The sequence below is a fragment of the Balearica regulorum genome, chromosome 8 (assembly GCF_011004875.1).
Source record: "Balearica regulorum gibbericeps isolate bBalReg1 chromosome 8, bBalReg1.pri, whole genome shotgun sequence".
NCBI lineage: Eukaryota > Metazoa > Chordata > Aves > Gruiformes > Gruidae > Balearica > Balearica regulorum.
Window position 1 is genome coordinate 17,892,911 of NC_046191.1, and position 18,318 is coordinate 17,911,228.

Here is an 18,318-nt window from a genome sequence, read left to right on the forward strand (position 1 = left end):
ACATTTGAAAACTTTTTGTAGTATATTCAAGTTTTCAAAACCAATCTCAAATATGGGTTAAATAGATGAGGTAAACTGTGCTCTTAATGACTTTGTGTTCATCAAGTGTGCTAACCGTACATGCCAGTTTGTAATAACAAATCATCACAGATAAACCAGTTTTAGTACTAGACTACTTCTAGTCATGCTCCCATTTCAATGCCACTTGTGGACAGTAAGGTTTATTTTGAATGAAAATTCCAAACCCAAGTCTGATCAACGTGGAAGTAGGAGATGTCTCTGCAGTGGCAGTGCAAGAGGTGCATGTTTATTCACTGTACTGATGGCATTCCAAAGACCTCTGTAGTTACAGCACTTTTCTCAGGGAACCAAAATACTATTACTTTTTATGTAGTTCTAGAAATGTTTAGTGTAAACTCATTAGTTGTGCTTATGTGCAGACCAGTGCTGCTGGAACAGTCTTTCATAGTGTCTGTATGTAGCTCTTCAAAACTCTACTTTCAACTAATTTTGAGTTGTATAGTCTGTAGGAATTGACATGGCTCACAGACAGAGCTAATTCTGGTAGATGTGACTAAACCAGAGTACACTGATTTGCACCCCTGTGGCAAGCGTTTTGCTAATAATTGCAATAGATCTGTCAGGACTTCATAACTTAACATTGAAGAACACTTTGTGCCAGAATTTGACACACAAGACTTGCAGTCTAGTAATTTTTAAAAGATTAAGCAAGCATTTTCTTCAAAGCTTTTTTCCTAAATTGGAAAGCTGTATTATAAAAGTTAAATAAGCAGCTAACTGACTTGGCCAATAACTTCAACTTTTTAGCAGTGCATCTGTCCTTTTCCACAATCAAAAAAACCTGATGGAGGCGAATGATCTTAAATGTGCATTTTATGCTAATTCTGTCAGAGTGAAATAACAGAAATAACTTGGGGAAAGGTACTTAATTTCTAAAATGTGTAACCTCAAAGGATTTGAGGAAAGAAAAAAGAAAAGCCTAAGAATATAAATATTGTTTTATAGGTTAAATGGGTTACATATTTTGGAGACTTTTAATACTTTTTCACTCTGCACCCTTTCAAGAGGGTTTGATTTTTCAGCTGCATGTTTGGGTGTTTATAAAACACTCAGACAAAAGCCAGAAAGTTTAAAGGCTAGAATCTCTAGCCTTGCTTTCAGACCACAGTGTGCCTTTATTATCCATTTTGTACCATGAAACCCAATCCTAGTGCTTGGAATTGAGGGTAGAGACAATTATAACTCTGCATTTCTTTAATTCACTTCAGCCATGACCTTAATATTAAATATTTCTTGAAAATGAGGGGATTTTCAGTGAATCAATATACAAATCCACTGTCATAAACTTTATACAAATAAGTATTGTTGGCATCTCGTCTTTGTATTAAACAGTCACTTCCAATCAAAAAAAAGCTTTTCAACTTGTTTCGGTGTTGTATTGTGTTTTAAACTTTGTATTGTGACCTTCCGTATCGTGAACATTTTTTGAAAAATTAAATTTTTTTGCATTACAATTCTCTGAACTGTTCTTTATTTTCCATATGAGAGATCGCATTTAATGCAAAGCTCTAGTCTGCTTCCAGCTATCTGTACCTATGTGCCAGCAGGTATATCTTCCACAGGAACGTGTGAAGATAATGAACAACAGTGGGAAATGAACACTGTGCTCCATATCAAAGCAGTACTTATGTTCTGGGTAGGAGAGAAGCTCCTGTGTTGATTAGAACTAGGCTTCCATCTTAATTGTTTTCCAAGTCTCCCACTTTAATTTTTGTAAGCTGAGTAAATGTTGAACACAGCCTGGAACTGTACTGGGAGAAGCAAGATGATAATGATTCTCGTCCCAGCTTGGCACATACAGCTGTCATGCAGCTAAACTGCCAAAAATAATGCTGCTTGTAGTAAATCATGAATGTGTTTCAAGTATTGCACATTGTGTTATCTCAAAGATTTCATTTCTCTTGAAATGTAAGATGATACCTGATAGCTTTTTGTGGGAACCTGGGTTTGGCTCCATGTTTTGAAGATAAGGGAAAAAACCAAATATGCAAGTAATGTTATGTATTCAAGTGCTAGCTTCCTATTTTTCAAAATAAGAACCTTCCTAGTAAGTTTTACAGAACTGTGGACCTTTCTTCTTGAAGATGAAATTAAATAATAAAAATTACCTGTGGTTTACCTGTTTTGAGGTGGTAGTGTTAGTAAAACAAGGCAGATGATTCTTCTTAAAGCTGTTGTTCCATGCTCCTACAGATCCATGTATTTTGTTTTCATGACAACTTACTGTATCTCTTTTGATTTACATCATGCTAACGAACTTCCTTGGTACGTAGACTTTCCATCTTCAAGAATGTGACCTGAAGTTCATTCTGTAATCACTTCTAACAAGTAACTCTTTGTCTTTTCCATTTCCACCCCAATAAATGCTCTGAATATAGAGAACAATATAGGAGCAACTGAAGAATTCTACTAGCAAATACATGGCTGAAAATCCTGAAAGATTTGCAATCCTATGGATTGTTTATATGAAGGATTTTACAGAACTTTGGGTACTTCTGGAGATGAGGAATTGATCAAGCTCTCACACTTTATTTGGCCTTCTTGGGTTGGTGAGTCCCTGAAATGTGGAAGCATGGTAATGTATTTCCCAGAGACAACACAGAGACTGTGCAGTTTACTTGCTGTCATGATGGAGTTGACAGCTAATGTAGGCTGTGGCAAGAGAGAAGGAATTGTAGTTAATTGATAAGAAGAAGCAGTGATACTACAGTCCTATGAACTTGTGGAATACAGCAATGTCTCGGGAATTCCTGCATCTGGAGAAGTCACCATCCTGGAATTACATGAAGAGTTTATTCCAGTCCTCCATTACTAGGACTCGTAGGTGACAGAGGGGGCAGTAGCTACTCACTAGGGCTGGACTGGCATCTGGAAGGTTTAGGCATTAACTTGGTCTAGTGTGTTTAGCAAACGAACTGTTACATCTTTGTCTTGTTGCTTCCTTATGTTCGTTTATGTGAGTATCTGTTCTCTCTTTGTCCAACCTCTAATAACTTACAATCCGTTTTTTTATTTTGACTTTCAGGTGTATGGATATGCAAACCATACGCATTTAACACTTGGAGAGGTGGAGAAGAGAGGGTGAAAAATGGTCTACCTGCCGAGAGAGGGGAAAGGAATAATCGCTCAAAGTAACAGGGGAGATGTCTGAGAGATCATTATTACTACTTAGCCCAGCAAGGCTACTGGGAAGCTGTTGGGAAGTATTACTTGTTAGTAGGCAGTTATGACAGTATGGTGTTTAACACAGTGAGGCATTAGTCTATAGTGCTTGTAGGCATGCTGTTAAACAGGTGAATTTATTACTTGCTATTGCTTTTTTCCTCTTATAAAAATACTATTTATAAATCTAATGCTACTATTTCTAAAACTTGCTTATAAAACTCTGAATAAAACTTCTTTTCTTTCCCCTCCTTCATATTTGCATATCTATGTATGGCAGAACCAATGCTTTTGTCAAAAAATGTTGCAAAGCAACTAACTGATTAGTATCTGAGAAGTGTACAAGGACAAAAACTGTAAGAGGAGGTATGTAGAAATACCAGTCACTGCAGTCTCACTGACGATGCAACTTGAAAATCTAAGTCAGGGTTCAGGCTTAGTATATTGACGGTAAGGGGAAAGGAGGAACACAGCTCACTATTCTTAATTGAAAATGTAGCAAACCTGCAAGTAAATACTGATCATTGCTCAGTAGCAAAACTACATAAAACTCTGCATGAAACAGTTTGGTGTGGGTTGGGTTTTTTTCTGAGTGAATTAGCTCGTTATAGCTAAAAGTGTTTAATCCCTCTGCATCAGCATAGGGGAGGTCCCAGTCCTCTGGCCCCTGTGCTTCAGCCCTGTGGTCTGACTACACCATTGTTTTGGCTTTAGCTGGACCTTATGCTGAGCTGATTCAATGCAAAAGCCTGGCAAAACACTACTTAATGTACTAGTTTTCTGCTAGTTTAATAAGCTGAATTAGTTTGGTACAGTCTGATGAGCACTGAAGTCAGTAGGAGAATGGGACAAAGATCAGCACCTCACTTTATGATGATTGCTTAGGGTGCAACTTCGCATTTGCTTGCAAAGTAATTATCTTTTGCTGCCTCTTCTGTTTTGTTTTTTTTAATAGTACACTATTACAACCAAATGGTCATGACTTCTTTACATGGGCTATAATATACATGGGCTACATATATGCACATACATAGGTATTGAATCCAGATCTGGTATTAAACAGGTCTAGGACACAGTAATGTACTAAATATGTTTATCTAAAATAAGGCATTAATGAAGTGGAAAGTGTAAGAATAGAAAGATTTAAAAAAAACTCTTCAGGAGTTCATAAATAGCATGTCTTGAACTGATCTTATTGGATAACAGATATGCTCAGTTACCTTGGCTGCAATGATTGTCTGAAAATTTAGGAGTAGGAGGGGAACTAATCAGACTTTCAAGATGTGTAACACATGGTAATTGGTGACTGTGTGGGCTCATTAATCCCTAACTCTATCAGCTTTCCTCAGGTTGCCTATGTTTTATCTAGATTAGTGCTCTGATTATGGAGTAGTGACAGTGGTTTCTGTGCTCCTTTGAGAGTTTTCTGCTGCTTAGGGATGATTCAGGTTGTCCAGCAGCAGCAGCTTAACTGTTGTATTTTAGTCTGGGTTATTAAGGTAACCCAAAGTTGGCATTGCTTTTTGTGAGGTAGATAAAAGTTAAGTGGCTATGTTAAAGCAACAGAGCCACTCCTGTATTGGAGATGGAAAACTGAAGAGAGGAGAGAAGTGTCCTGGTTTCGGCTGGGATAGAGTTAATTTTCTTCCTAGTAGCTGGTATAGTGCTGTGCTTTGGATTTAGGATGAGAATAATGTTGATAACACACGGATGCTTTTAGTTGTTGCTGAGCAGTGCTTATGCTAAGTCAAGGACTTTTCAGCTTCTCATACTGCCTGGCCAGTGCACAAGAAACTGGGAGGGGACACAGCCAGGACAGCTGACCCAAACTGGCCAAAGGGATATTCCATACCAGATGATGTCATGCTCAGCATATAAACTAGGGGGAAAGCTGGCCAGGGGACAACTGCTTGGGCATCAGTCAGTGGATGGTGAGCAATTGCATTGTGCATCACTTGCATATTTTTTTTCCTGCCCTATTAAACTGTCTTTATCTCAACCCACAAGTTTACCTTTTGTGTTTTTTCCAGATCTCTCCCCATCTCACTGCAGTGGGGAATGAGTGAACATCTGTGTAGTATTTAGTTGCTTGTCAGGTTAAATCACGAGAAGCAGCTAGGGCAGGAGCTAGTCCAACTATTGTAGAGCAAACGAATCAGTTCCTTAATGTGGCTGATGAGAGATACTGCTAGTTTTTCTTCAAAGCAGTCTATTTCATTATAAAAAACTCATGAAGTAACTTGAGGGCTGTGCAGGGACTGATTCTGTAAGGTGCTGAGTTTTTGAGTAACTGCTTACTGAATGTGCTCGACTCCCACCCAAAGCCAGTGGGAGTTCAGGGTATTCATACCGTTCCAAATAACCCTTTTTATTCTTAAAGATGTCTTGATAAAAGGAGCTTGTAAAACAATTTGTTTTCTTTCTGTTCTGTGGATATAAATTATAACATACACATGAAAAGGAAATGGATAACAGTTTTCTGTTTTAAAAAATGGCTAGGAACAAGCAACAATGTCAAAGGCAAGGACATATGAATCTTATTTGATTTAAAGTTGGTTTTATGCCAAGTGTGTGTGGTTTTCCTAGCTTAAAAAATAAATCCACTGAATGGTCTTAACTGATAACATACTCTTTCCTGTATTGGTTCAGAAAAAACTCTGATAAACTTTAGGTATAACGTTTTAAATTGAGTCTTGTTCTTAGCTATAGCTGTCTATTTTTCTGTATTTAATAACACTAGCAGCTTATAAAGAGGGATTGGTTTTCATTGCTGTAGATTTACACAGATCCATCAAGAGTATAAACAAAGCCTCATATTCCATAGCAAAGAAGTCTAAATTCTACATAAAGTTTCTAGTTGCAGTAGGCTACAATACATAGTTACGTTATTTATTATGTTAAAATGGAGGCTTTTAAGTTAAGCTCACAAATAAAGATTAATAGTCAATAGAGTAGTACTTCTGATACTTTGATGAAAAGCTCTGTATGTTTTATGCTGCCCTGCACTTTTTTCTTAATATATAGATGATGTTTGTGCTGGAAGTGTGCAGCTGTTGGTGAGAAGCTTAAGCAGTGGGCAGATGGGAAAGTGGAACATTCACACAAGCTGAACATTCTTGAGTCAGCAGTGAAGTAGCAAGTAGTTCATGACGAGTTGTCTTCTAAGACTTTAGGCTTAATCTGTTCAGATCTCAGTCATTTGCTTCCCTTGGAGTATTGCTCCAGGACCTTGCAGACTCAAGAAAACAGAGCTGGAGCAGAGGACAAGGGGGATTTTTTCTTCCCTGAAAAAAAAGCTGCTGTTTTTTTAAAGGAGGGCATGGTGCAGAAGTCTAGTATGGTTAATAAGGCTCTGAGCTCCTTTAAGTTGCAATATCCCTCTTGCATTTTTCAGAAGTTTCTCTCTTTAAGGAAGGCCTGTATGCCAGTTGATTTCAACTCTGCCTTTTCTCATTAATGGCCTACCCTTAGTTTTAATCATAGTAATAAGTCCATAGGGCAAAAGAGTCCTCTGCAGCTTCTAGATGACAGTGAAAATGATCTCCCTTGTGTCTAGGTAAACATTCCTTCAGTTCCTGTATTGAGGGCAGAGAGATGCTAAATCACTGTGGCTGCTGCCTCCTGCTTCGAGTCCAGCTGTTGACACAATGACAGCCTGGTATGCAGGAGAATTCATGCTTGTGCTGGCATGAGAGAAAGAGCTGGGAGGGGCACAATAGGGCTGATTATTTCAGTGGCTGTGCCAGTTTTGGTTGTTCATAGATAGAAATGTGACCTAAATAGTGGCCATATCCAAGTGTAGAGCATGAGTAAGAAACACACAGACTGGGAGGCAAACTCAGTAATTCTCCAGAGGCTGTCCCTGCTATATGTTGAAAGAACTGAGCTGGCAAAGAGTACTGGAAAAAAACACTATCTGGAGGGGAAAGCTTTGGTTGTAGGTCTGACTCTCTCCCAATATCAGCATTTCTGTTTGCATCCATAGCATTAATTTAGCCAACAGCTGTATTTCTGCCATCTTCACAGGGTTAAGCTAGTGGCTTCTTTGCAGTTATGTAAGTCCATAGGTCTGTGCGGAAGGAGTAGCATTTACCTTAATTCTTTCTCAGCCAAAGCAATACACTAAAAAAACTCTCTGATTTTTTTAGCAGAAGCTGTGCATACTGATATTGAATCAGATTGCCAGTAAGGCATGGGAAATGCATCCTGTGCAGCTAGGGACCTGACACATTTGGATATGCCAAGTAATGTCTTTGCCTTTCCCTCCCAAAATGATACATGTCCTCAGAACATCTCCAGTTGAGAGAGAGGATATATGCTGAGGAACGCTAACAAAAGGATCGGAGTCATTTATGAACAGTTACAGAAATGTATAAGGTATGTGTGTATGATCATTAAAGATTCAAAAATTAAGCTACTAATGTATGTGTTCAGAAATAATCAGCTATACCCAGAAAACTAGACTTTTGTAGAGAATATTTACCTTGAGCTCTTGCTCCTTAATATCTTTTATTTGTTTTATTTTTTAAATCTATTTAAATGCCAGTTTGTTTCTGCTTTTAAATGCTACCAGACCCCTGTGTAAGGTATTTCTACTGTAAAATTTCTCTCCTACTCATGCTTTATGCAGTTTTAGGCATATTTTACTCTTCATCCCCCCCTGCTGGCACTGTTGCATGGCTAAATGCGTGGTGTAACATGATTTCAGGTATGGACAATTTCTTTGAAAAGACAGTTTGAAAAATATTTTAATAAATTAAATACGAATCACAATTTAAGCTCTCTGAATTTTGACTGTAAACACACCCTCAATTTCCAGTCACTGCAGTATGGAGTAAAGCCCTGAAAACCAGGAATGGAACTCTAATGGGGGACAGCAGCACCAGTTCATCTTCACACTGCCAGTTAGCCACTGTGTGCAAAGCAAGTGCACTACCCAAATAGCAAAAAGCTAAGTGAATTCCATAATTTATGTGTTTGAGTGTCAAAATATGCATTTTCAGTTTACTTTTTTTTTTGCTGTCGGGGTGTCTTTGCCCAGTTTTGATGCTAATCAGTCCAAGCTGAGAAGTAAGCAGTGATACTAAGATGGATATTAAGCTCTATTAGAAACGTTGTATTAAATGGAAAAAGTTCTCCAAAAAAAAGGGGGGGTGAGAACTCCTATTGAGGAACAGCTACCATGACTTAGTTCTGGAGGGGCTAGAAATTATGTTAATTTTCTCCCCACTTCAAATCCATGTCAGAATAGTTACCTGGGAGCATGCTCTGCTCACCTAATTTCCCTTTTGCTGGTGTCTCTCTCTGCATGGGGCAGTATAGTCACTACATCACCTGAGCTGTGTCACTAGTTTGGAACATACACTCCTTCCCAATCCTTGAATCATTTTCATTCTTTAACCTTTTCCTGAAAATCTGTTATTTTCTTCATATGCCTTGGGTGGCTCTGCTGGGAAGAGATGTTTTTCTTCATTTCTTTTGAGTAAGTGGGAAAATAAAACACTTGTTATTTTGAATCTGTGGATAAGATCTGAGTAACTTCCTTAAGGTATCATGTATTGTCTTCTCGTTTTAGTCTGTGAACATGCATCAAAACATACTCTACATGATTTTTCAAACATAATTGAATAAATAGTTTCATTATGTAGAATGGATGAGATTTAAAAATCAAATGTACAACTCACTGATGGACAGTATTTAAATGTCTAATAATATTTTCCATTACTAATAATCTGGAAAAATGTTGTGTCTAATGGGTTATGTCAGCTAAGAAATAGACAGTGGGTTGGGGCGTTCCTCTGCTGTTTTGCTTATTTAAAATGAATCACAATTGTCTCCTCTTGCTTCATTTCTGTGTTTTGGGACATCTCATTGCTTCCAGCTCGGGTCCTTTCCTGACTGACTCCCCACCCTCTGGTTTTCTCCTGGGATTATACCACGGTATCTGCCTTCATGGGCTGCTTTGTCCAGTCCTTTCACTCATTCTGGGTGCGTTTTCTCTCTAGAGGTTTCAGCCACTGTATGGCTCAAGGCATCCGTGTACAATCGTCCGCTATTTAAATCTCTCTGCATCCATAATTTGGGCTATATATCAGCATTTCTGGGGTCTTCGTTTCAGCTGGGTGTTTCTGTTCCACAAAAAGGATGTGTAACTCCACGAGGAGGGTGACTGTTCCTGTGTGCCAGCTTCAGTGAAATTTTTGGCTACAGAAATGTCTCACTCTGATCATGCCACCAGGTATCCCCAGACTAGTCACTAGAGGTCAACATCATCATCTTCTAATAGAGCACAAACTCCCACATAGTTAAAGGACAGTCTCTTCCTTGTGGCAGTTCATTTCTCTTAAAGCTTTAAATGTTCATGATGGGATGTTACTGATCCTGCCACTGTCCACCTCCATGTTAGGAGGACAGAAGATGTAAAACTGGAGTTAGTAGTTTCTCACAGTGTAGGCTTTTTAAAGGTACCAGGAGCAAGAAAAAAGTAAATCTGAAGACCTTTGCCTTTTTGTGCACGAGATTGCTTTTGGTGAGTGCCTTGGGGAACAGTGGCAAAGCCAACAGGGTAGAGTAATAAAGAAAACTTCTCTGGAGCCAATGCTGTGTGTCAGAGTTGTAGATCTTCCAGCTAATGTGTGTGTAGCCAGGGACTCCTGTCAGTACAACGTGCACTTCATCAGCATCCTAACTCTTGGAGATCTCTAGGTTTTTTCAGATGCAGAAACATTATCTCTACATTCCTCCTTGGAAATGCTTTTTATTGTTTCTAGCTTGCACAAGCATACAGTCTATCTGAAGTCTGAAAAACTGTTCCTTAACTTGATGGAAGTTAAGAAAACTGAAACCAGGGAGGAAGAGCCCGACACTGCATCATTTCATAAGCAGCTGAAGGAATGAAGCCTGGCCTACAGATCAGTGTCCCTGAAGATTTCCTCATAGTTGGGGTATTTAAAAGTGACCTCCCTCTTCCAGATTTTTCTGGTGTTTAACTTAATCCTGCAGGCTTTCTCTTGGCTGGAACACTTGTAGGATCATCTTCCCCTAGGTAGCCAGTTTCCTATCTTCATGCAACTTGAAGTAACTCGGTTTATCTGACACTTCTATTCTTTTGTTAAATTTGTTTGAAATCAACCAGCACATTCAGTAGTTATTAGGAGGATGACACAGATCACATCATTACTTTAATGTTTATTCCTTACCTAATTTCCTGTGGGAATATGATGTTCATCCTAAGAAATCTGCAGAAACCATAGCTGTTACTCTGAATGCAGTATCCTCTGAGCTAAATCATCCACTCTACATTTAATGAACTTTGAAAGAGGTGAAGAAAGCAACACGTTTAGGGAGAGCATGGATCAGTTTCAAGCATGCATCTATATATACCAAATCTCCTTTCAGCTTATAACTTTTATCTGCTAGGTCCAAGAGGAACATTGAAGATGGGGGAGCAGAAGGGAAGATGGACCTATCCAAAGGCACAGAATAAGATTGCCTGGGTGGTGTAATTATCAAGGCTTTAACTAGTCAGGATTTTCATTGTTGCTGTTGCTTCTGTTGGAAAGTTGCTCATAACTTCCTGTCTGTTTTTTCATAAAAACATAGTGTTCGTGTCAAATTTATAGAACATGAGCCAGTAATATGTTTTATTTGTTCAACTGGAAGAAAAAAGAAACATAACTGTACTTTACAAACTTTTTTTTTTCCCCTGTAGGAGTTGTCTTCTCACTTGCTGTCAAGACACTTGCCAGGAGAGGGAATGCAGACTGCCCTCCATTTGGCTGGGCTGCTGTGCATTGCTGCCTCCTTTTTAGCTAATGCAGCCTGACTGCGTCTGGGCTGTACCTAGGCCCGTGGGCTGTGCCAGGCAGCTCTCCCCACTCATCTGGACCAGCTCAGGATCTCTGCACAGTGGTGCCTTGTGTGGGGGAGTCATATTGCAATGTGGAGACTAAAGGCCAGGGTACTGAGATGCTGTGGAGGCAATGGCAAATTATAGGTGCAAGGGGGAAAAGTTCTGTTCCTGTCTCCTGCGCAGAGATGGTGTATTACCTTTGGTAGACTGACACCACTGTGTGTTCTCCCAGTGTGAGTCTGGAGGAGGGCTCTCTGTCTGGCATACAGCTCTGTTGTCAGGGCTAAGCTGAAATTCCATGAATAGTGTGAGCTGGCACAAAGTGATGGCACTGCTGAAGGAGACAGCTCTGCCACCCTCTCCTCCCTGCCTCCCTCCCTGTGTGTGCAAGTACTTCTGCAGCTGTACAGACAATGTCTGCATGGGTAAGCTAAACAGGCCTGGGACAGAGGCCCAAGCACTAGCATGCTCTCTATTCATACTGCACATTGTGGTATAGTCTATGGCACAGCTCTTGGCCAGTCAGCACCCTTCCAGCAATGCTGTCTGGGTGTTTCAGCTGGCAGTTTGGATGTAGCCCTGTTGGTGGCAATAAGGGAGTTTAGCTGTAAGGACACAGGCTGTTCTGTGCAATAAGTAGATAGGAAAAGTAACTATAGTATCATGTCATTGTTCCTTAAACCTTGATAAGCTGTCTAGTTGCATATCCTTGGACTCATAGAAGTGGAGTTTTCATACTCCTGCCCCTCTCTGCTGGACCAAAAAATAAATGAGTAACAGAAACATGGGAGTATTTGAAAGCCTGTTTCATGAAATGCTGTATCTAGTTTTTGTGTTCCATCCAAGCATCTTGGCAGATGGTGGAAAGATCACCTGAAATCGGAGGCATGCAAACACTGAACAGTAACCATGCTGTCACCTGCGTTTGACAGCTGACGTTGTATTAGAAGTTGTCAGTCTTTACTCACCAATAGCCAGTGTCAGGACCTGAGCTGTGCTTGACAAAGCTGTGAACAAACACTTACAGAGTTGAAACCAAACTAGATTTTGCACTTCTAAGAGTCACCTTATTTAAAAGTAAGATTTCCTCCAGCACATTGGAGCAGAGGTTGCCTGAAGGAAGAGAGCAGAAGGCTCTACTGGAAGGATTGCTTTTGTTATATCCAAAGGCTAAACTTTTGCACTTGCTGTGTGGTACTTTCCTTTGAAAGTGCTCTGCTTAACCACTGCTTCAGAGTAGGTTCTAGTCAGCAGAACTGATTTCTTAATGAACCTGAATGGACAGGTTTCCTGTTGCTTTTGAACCCCAGAAATGCACTGCTGTCCTTTCCCCTCAGAACTGCAGAGTCCACCTGTTTCTGTACAATTACTGCCTTTTTCCTGGATGGAAGCACGGACATAGAGCTCTCTGCTAGCACTGCATTCAAGCTAAAAGTGGATTTGGTTTCATAAGATAAAATCATGGACAGATTATGTTTTATGCTGAGATAATATTGTACTGCTCTGTTTCAGGGTTTGCTCTTGATATATAGGTTTCCTGTTAGCCTAGCAAAGGTCTTCTAACATGTCTGTTTTCTTCATTCTTTTCACAAACTAAAATAGCCTAGTGGTGCAGAGGCTGTCAGCATTACCTTTGTTCCCTCTTTACACTTGTATTTTACACAATAATCTCCGGGAAACAATCCTATTCCTGGAAATTCATCACATTCCATGCAGTTGTGTGGCCTCATTGATGGTGTTCTTCCACTGAATCACTTGAAGCAGCTGAACTTCCGTTTGTGTTTGGGATTCCTAGAAGGTTTGTCATATACAGTGCTCTAAAAATGCAATACAGCAGATGAAGCCAGGCACAGAAAAATGCACACTTCAGTCTCTGAAATTGTTAGTAGCCAGTCTAAAGGGAAAGTTGTCTACTGTGTAATCTGAGTCTTAAAGGTCTCAAGTGTAAATATATAATCTTTAGCCTCTTGCTGAACAAAGAGTCATTGTACCATATACAGTCCCACCAACAGCTAGACCAAAACAGCTTGCATGGAGGTTTCATCCCCTTACGTTTGTGCTACAGTAAGCAATCTTATCTCTCATCTCAGCTGCACGAAGGCTGGTTTTAGTATGTACGCATATGGGTACGTATATGCAAACACATACAGCCTTAATTCTAAATTCCGTAGTGTGATAGTTGTTCATATAGAAACTTCTGGCAATGCAGCCTGGACTGCTTGGACAACTCTGTAAATCACATCCACAGCTGTGAGGAGGGAAGAACGAAGCCCTCAGACTACCATCTTTCAACTACGTGAATGGCTCACAACCAGAGCCTGGAGGATACAAAAGCACTTCTAAAGAGTAACAACAAAGAGACTTTTAAACATGGAGTCACTGACCTAGCTGAATGGCTGTAGTCTCAGTGGAGAGCCAACTTTGGACAAGTTAGCAAAGGGAAAGTAAAAATGAGAGAGTCGGGTGTATGCTGTGTGTGTGATGCCTGAAGAGTCGGACTGACAGTTGGTGTAGGCCACAGATTGCTGTTATTTATGCCCTCCCACCACAAAAGACTGTTCTGAACAGTCTTCCCGAACACTGCTCATCATCCTGTGAGGTCAGCAGCTTCAGGGGCTGTGCCCACTGTGGCCTTTGTACCAAAGGAGTCCTGGAGCAGTGAAGAACGTTGTCTTTTGGGTTGTTCCCCTGCTGAAGTAGGGTGAAGTAGCCAGAGTTGAAATTGTAAACTATCTCTAAGTTTTTGATGGTTTGTTGTTGGGTTTTTTTTTTTTCCCCAATAGTTGGATTCAAATTGATTCCTAGTGAAGTGCAAGGCTCAAATATATGATTCAAAAACAACAGAGGAAAAAAGCCTTTTAACTGTATGCTTTGAAATGGGGGCAAGTCTGAACGCAGCAGGCATAATTGCAGTGGGGTCAGATGCATTCCACGTAAGCAGCTGTCGGCTGATGAAGCAGCACAAAGCACAGCACAGGATGTATGCTGACTTCTGCTGTTGGCAGTAGTGTTGGCCTGGAGCTGCATCGTGTATAAACAGCAAAATGTGTGTCCATTCCTCCTCTGCGTGCGCCTGGCCTAATGACCCCGGAAAATGTTGGGAGCTGCCTTCTGCCGTTACGCTAGTGATTTAAAGAATCACACTGGTACCAAACTAGAACGATGATGTGGAGATCTCCATTCTATCGTACCTCCACTGATGGCAGCAGTATGGCCTCTGAGCTGCGCTTCCACACTGGGCACACAAGCTTACACCAGAACATACTTTACTGCCTAAGAGCTCAGTGATGGTTAGCACTATAAATCCAAAAATATGATTACTTTTTTCTGACTGGACTCTTCTGCGTTAGGAATCCCACAACTCTTAAAGCCACTGAGCTCACACAGAAGCCACCAAACAACACTTCACATTTTGCTCCTTATCAGCTCTGTCTGTATGAGATAATCCCCTTTGCAGGTAAATTATTGACTAGCTCATCCCCAGTCCCCTGAGACTTCCTTTCTCCTGCCAGGCACCGTATTTAGATGCGTGGGTTTTTTTAGTGTTGATCTGTTCCAGCAATTAACACAAAACATTGTTTATTTTAAGTTTAGGCAGCCAAGACTGCTGCTATATTTTAGTGCTTTCTAATTTTTAGAGTCTATTCTAATCCTAACCCTTTCCCAGCTAACAAGCATACGGTATGTCTGATTACTCAAGTTCCCATGCAAAATAGGAAATTAAAAATTCCAGATGATTAACAAACATTTCTTTTGTGTTTACTTTGAAATGACTGTTTAAAATACCATTAAAAAAAATTTAGGGACCTGTTTCTGAAACATTTATCATTTAGATGTGTAAAAGGATATTTTCATTAAGAATGTGCTGTTTGTGGTTTTAAATTAGGATTTATTGACACAGGTTTGCTAGCACTAAAAGATCTGCAAGTAACTGTTTAATGACAGTGGACAAAAAGGTGGGTAATTTGATGGTGGAACTGGGGGGAGGCGGGGGGGATGACGACTAGGGAAAAACATTCCAAGCTGAGGTCTAATGACAGTGAAAGACTTGAATCCTCCTTGAAACATCCAAGCCCAAAGCATGACACAAAGTGAACCATCAACGACAGTGTTACCTCCTAGCAGGATGTCAGCCAGAGGGAACGTGCTATGTAACCAGTGACTCAGTCCAGTACAGCGTCAGAGTCAGGGTACCAGTCAGGATAGGTCACTGCTCTGGCAAGTAGAGATGTCCCTAAAAGTAGACTGCTTTGTATTAACTTATAGATCCTCTGCATTAATTTGGTTATGAGCAGACTGGCTCTGCGAGTATCGTGGTCTGACTTGTGCGAGGAGCAGAAAGCTGTTGAGAAAACCAAGTATGAGACAAAACCAAACACCTGAATTCAGACATCTCTCTGTGAGTGCTTGAATGATGGTAAGTAGATGATGCCCTGTGCTGGTTTTGGCTGGAACAGAGTTAAATTTCTTCATAGTAGCTAGTAAGGGGCTAGGTTTTAGATTTGTGCTGAAAACAATGTTGATAACACAGGGATGTTTTCATTACTGCTGAGCAGTGCTTACACAGAGCCAAGGCCTTTTCTGCTTCTCACCCCACCCCACCAGTGAGTAGCTAGGGGTGCACAAGAAGTTGGGAGAGGACACAGCCAGGACAGCTGTCCCAGCTATCTGACCAAAGGGATATTCCATACCATATGGTGTCATGCTCAGCATATAAAGCTGGGGGAAGAAGAAGGGGACATTTGGAATTACGGTGTCTTCCCAAGTCACTGTTACGCTTGATGGAGCCCTGCTGTCCTGGAGATGGCTGAACACCTGCCTGCCAATAGGATTTCCTTGTTTTGCTTTGCTTGTGTGTGCGGCTTTCGCTTTGCCTGTTAAACTGTCTTTATCTCAACCTATGAGTTTTCTTCCTTTTACTCTTCTGACTCTCTTCCCCGTGCCACCATGAGGGAGCGAGTGAGCGTCTGTGTGGGGCTCAGTTGCCAGCTGGGGTTATACCATGGCATGCCCATGTAGAAAAAAGCCTGTGGCACATGAGACCAACTACAGCAGCTCAGTAGAGAACATCAGAGGGTGCAGAGTGGGGGGAAGGCTGGGAGCCAGGACCTGGGGCAGCCTCGGCTACCACCTGCGGACAGCAAGCCTGGTGACTGACTCTTGTCCCAATATCCTCTCCCAGAAACATTTGTCCTTGCTGCTGCCTGTTTATTCAATCATGCTCACAGAGGTGCATTGGTAGTAATAAAAGCTGCCATTATTTTGAAAGTAGCATTTAGTAATTATAAGTGCTTGTTCTGAGCTCTGGCTGCTGGGCTCCATCCCTCCTGCCTCATGCGAGCTCCCCCCACTCATTGCATCACACCTAAAATTAGATAAGATGCTGTATCCCATGAAGCAACACTGCTCAGTGGCTCAGAGCTGCAGTAGCCGTACCAAGCACAGCTGCGCAGCTCCCCTGTTAGAAAGACGTTTTCAGACGGATCACTGAAGAAAACCTAATGATGATCAGAAGTGTAACAGAGGTAAAGCATCATTCAAACCCAGAAGCTCCGGTTCAGCCAAAGGTCAGAAAATGGGAGTTAGTCCTATTTCTTTTGGCATGCCTTTAGCTCTCTGTTTTCTCAACAATACGAGGTACGTGGGGACAGCTGTCAATAGCTTCTCTACAGAGAACTAGTTGGGCCAAATTCTTCCCTGATGTAATTGCACTGCTTTTATTGTAATCACACCAGAGATGAATGTGGCTCCTCTTCACTTAGGAACAACAAAAGAGCTCATGAGATTAAACATCCTTTCAGTGTTTTCCTTGTGATTAAAGCAGGTTTTAGTACATAGAAAATGCTGCAGGCTTAAAAATGATAGCATATTCTTCACCTTGCTCTGAAGCTTTGCTTCTCCTGCCCAGACCCAGCCCATAGCATCCAATGTATTTATTTCAAAAGTTTGTATTTCTGGTACACTGCTATTATTTAAACATCTGGTCCACTTAAAATTCATATTTCAAAACCACTAATCTGCAGGGACGGGGTTAAAATGTAAAACTAGAGGAAAGCAAACGAGGGAAAAAGAGAAACTTTGACAGAAACTTCAAGCAGCTAAGAAGCACTAGAGCTGTCAAATCATGCGTTTTGGTTTTCAGCTGAATCAGATCACAGCAGTTTTTCAGTACTTCGTATGAAAGCAATTTAGCTTTTCTGTGTTAGCAGATTATGCTGTTTTCAACAGTTGTTAGAGAGATGACTGATGAAAAGCATTTTCATTGTGGGTGTGTTTCCAAGTATAGACAAAGCTCTTGCACTCAACCCCCTGTTCTCTTGCCTCGATCTCTCCCGATGCCGAAAGGGATATGGGCTGTCAAGCGCTGCACAGCACTGTCCCCTCAGCCCCAGCTTCAGGGCTGCTCTTGGGACCCCAGACTTTTGGGTATGGGATGGCTTGGAGTTTTTTCAGGGTGCATCCTTATATTATCAAGGGATTGGAGAGAAGGAAAAAAAAAGAAGAAACAAAACCCTGAGCAGGAATCAGTAGAAGGTGGGGGCTGTATCCTGGCAGATGCTAGGTTGGCGCTGAGCAAGAACTTCAGGATTGGGGATCCTGAACCTGGATCACACTTGGGAATTGGCCCACAGGTGCATGAACGGAGGGATAACTGTCACATAAGCACTGACGGTGTGACCTGCCCTAGTGTCCAGCTGGGTTTGGAGGCTGGTCTGTGATAGTTTTAACTCGGGTGCAAACCAGCGCTGCTCCTGGTTCTGTTGTAGTGTAAGTACTGCAGGGTGGCACTCAGTAGCAGCAATAACACTGCCCAAGTTTGTAAATCATGAATGACAGCATAGGGCAATCGACAGTAAAGGCAAATGCGCTAAGTTTGCAGTAACAGCTTTTCTTATGTCACCTGTCCCCCGTTCCTCTGGAGTCAATGAAAAACAAAGATGCAACCTAAAATCAAAGGATGTCAAAAACCTGCAGTCATACAGATGGTTGATTCTTGAAACAATACTTTTAGTAAGAGAAATACCCCCAAATCACGTCAGACTTCATCTGCCTAGGTGGTCTTAAAGAAAATAATGCAGGAATTCACACATAAATTAGTTTTCTACAGGCAGCAAAACCTCTCCAGCAGAGCAAAGGTATCTGGAGCCCCAATTGTGTGTTTAATATCAAACATGAATTTTTGGGCCGCCTTCCACCAGGAGCTCACATACCAGAACTGCAAC